A 3153-nucleotide genomic window follows, 5' to 3' on the forward strand; every position below is an offset into this window, starting at 1 on the left:
CTGGTAGATTAAAACTGTGTGTCGGACCGAGACTCGAACTCGGGACCTTTGCCTTTCGCGGGCAAGTGCTCTACCAGCTGAGCTACCCAAGCACGAGTCACGCCCCGTCCTCCTGCGAACCAGGAGAGCTTCTGTAGAGTTTGGAAGGTAGGAGACGAGGTACTGGCAGAAGTAATTTGAGGACGGGGCGTGACTCGTGTTTGGGTAGCTCAGTTGGTAGAGCACTTGCCCGCGAAAGGCAAAGGTCCCGAGTTCGACTCTCGGCCCGAAACACAGGAAGTTTCAGATAGACAACTGCCGGATGGTCGTTGGAGCGTGTGGATACTCTGCAAGACGTCTCCCAAATGCATCCCAAACATGCTGGATGCTGTTTAACTAAGTGGAACGGGAACAGGTAGGCCAGTCTATTTGTCAAATAATCTTTCGTTCCAAGAGCTCCTCCACGGGCCACTCATTGTCATTCATAAAAGTGAAGCCAGGGCAGAATGCACCCCTGAAAACATGGACGTGGGTAGAGGTACAGTGCCACGATAACATTGAGCGGTGAGTGTATCGTGTTCAAAGACACGTTGTGTCTTCCCACACAGAACCACCAAACCCATGTTCGTCAATACTCCCGGGTGCATTACTTGTTCCAACCTCTAGCGATATGAATGTCCGTCCAGTATTTATACGTTGCATAATCTTCACAACAGTGTGGACCACCACCAGACCAACCAAGTCTTCTCTCTACACACGAATTCAGCAATTAGCATCCAACTGAACCCTGGAACAAAATATTGATTCCAGTGTAATGATGAATTCTCTTTTAAACAATTACAGCCTTATTGTTAGCAAGCCACCAACGATTTCCACTCGTCGAAAACATTCAGACTCGTCACCGACTTCAAACTGTTTCAGTGACCAAGCAAAGAAGTCGCTAGCCGGCCGCGGTGGTCTCGCGGTTCTAGGCGCGCAGTCCGGAACCGTGAGACTGCTACGGTCGCAGGTTCGAATCCTGCCTCGGGCATGGATGTGTGTGATGTCCTTAGGTTAGTTAGGTTTAAGTAGTTCTAAGTTCTAGGGGACTAATGACCACAGCAGTTGAGTCCCATAGTGCTCAGAGCCATTTTTTTGAAAGAAGTCGCTACAACGCTTATATCGAGTAATCGAAACTAATCGTAACAGACGCGCGTAAAGATCTACTGAAAAGAAAAGATAATGGCAAGAAATGAAAACACCGTATGAACAGACCGTTTTCAATATTTGGATGTTAAAAAAAGAAGATTTTGTGTTTGCTCATGGCACAACCACGTTTCCGTAATTCTATGTCCCATGTTAAGGCTTCAGCATTTCCGGTCGTATGCTTAACACTAGCAACTTGTACAACTAGAAGTACACTGAAGAGCCAAAGAAACTCGTATAGATACTTGTATTCAAATTCAGAGATATGTACGCAAACAACTGGTTCTCCCGTAGCACTCTCCATACAGTGACGTGGTCAACGTTACCTTGTACAGCAGCAACTTCTCTGACGCTGACATTAGGGTTATCGTCAACTGCACGAAGAATTACCTCGTCCATTGCAGGTGTCCTCGTCGTTATAGTTCTTCTCCAGTCGCGAATCATAGGCTGGAATGTTCCGTGCTCCCTAAGACGCCGACCAATTGCTTCGAACGTCTTCCTGTCGGGACACCTTCGTTCTGGAAATCTGTCTCGATACAAACGTACCGCGCCACGGCAGAATACGGCGCTGCGGTCTCCAGCGCCTATATAAGACGAGTGTCTGGCGAAGTTGTTAGATCGGTTACTGCTGCTACAACAGCAGGTTATCAAGATTCAAGCAAATTTGAAGGTTGTGTTACAGTCGGCGCACGACCGATGGGACACAGCATTTCCGAGGTAGCGATGAAGTAGCGATTTTCCCGAATTGCCGTTTCACGAGTGCATCTTAAATATCAGGAATCCGGTAAAGCATCAAATCTCCGATATCTCTGCGACCAGACAAAGATCCTGCAGGAACGGGACCAATGCGAACCGTACAACGAAACATAATCGATATGGGCATCTGGAACCGAAAGCCCACTCCTGTACCCTTGATGACTGCACGACAGAAATATTTTGGCCTCACCTGGACCCGTCCGCACCGACACTGAACTGTTGAAAGACTGGAAACATGTGTCCAGGTCCGGCGAGTCTCGTTTTAAATTGTATCGATCGCATGGATGTGTACGGGTGTGGAGACAACATCATGAATCCATGGACACTGCATATCAGCAGCGAACTGTTAAAGCTGTGGAGGCTCTGTAATGGTGTGGAGCGTGTGCAGTTGGAGTGATATGGGACCCTTCATACGTCTAGATACGACTAGTGACAGGTGACACATGCGTAAGCATCCTGTCTGATCATCTGCATCCATTCATGTCCATTATGCATTGCGATGGACTTGGGCAATTCCAGCAGGACAATACGACACCCCACATGTCCATCCACTGACCACCAAACTCCCCAGACAGGAACATTATTAAGCACATCTGGAATCCCTTGCAACGTGCTGTTCAGAAGAGATCTCCACCCCCTCTTACTCTTACGGATTTATGGACAGCTTTGCAGGATTCATGGTGTCAGTTCCCTCCAGCACTTCTTCAGACATTAGTCGAGTCCATGTCACGTCGTATTGCGGCACTTCTGCCTACTTGCGGGGCTCTGCACGATATTAGGCAGTGTACTAGTTTCTTTGGCTCTTCAGTGCATAATGTCATGCGACCTGCACTGCACGCTCAGGAACAAATCATTCACGTAATGTAAAGTTGCTAGAGTTATTTGAAATTTAAAACATTCACAGTGTTTTATTTTTATTTACGTGCCACGTTGTACGGAAAATAGCAGTTTTGAAATAAAATAGCGTTAATATTATCAGCCCACCTATTTGGAAAAATTTACAGTATTCAATGTAATATCAGTCCCCCATTCGGATCTCCGGGCGGGGACTACTCAAGAGGATGTCATTATCAGGAGAAAAAAAAAAATGGTGTTCTACGGATCGGAGCGTGGAATGTCAGATCCCTTAATCGGGCAGGTAGGTTAGAAAATTTAAAAAGGGAAATGGATAGGTTAAAGTTAGATATAGTGGGAATTAGTGAAGTTCGGTGGCAGGAGGAACAAGACTTCTGG

General features: G+C 46.8%; 1 non-coding gene across 1 annotated transcript; it reads left to right on the forward strand.

Annotated features, from left to right (window-relative positions):
* The first annotated feature begins 198 nt into the window (after positions 1-198).
* Trnas-cga (transfer RNA serine (anticodon CGA)) lies at positions 199-273 on the forward strand. Its single transcript has one exon. It is a non-coding gene; the product is annotated as a tRNA-Ser (tRNA).
* Positions 274-3153: the final 2880 nt, after the last annotated feature.

Source organism: Schistocerca gregaria, chromosome 6 (genome assembly GCF_023897955.1).
Source record: "Schistocerca gregaria isolate iqSchGreg1 chromosome 6, iqSchGreg1.2, whole genome shotgun sequence".
NCBI classification, from domain to species: Eukaryota; Metazoa; Arthropoda; class Insecta; order Orthoptera; family Acrididae; genus Schistocerca; species Schistocerca gregaria.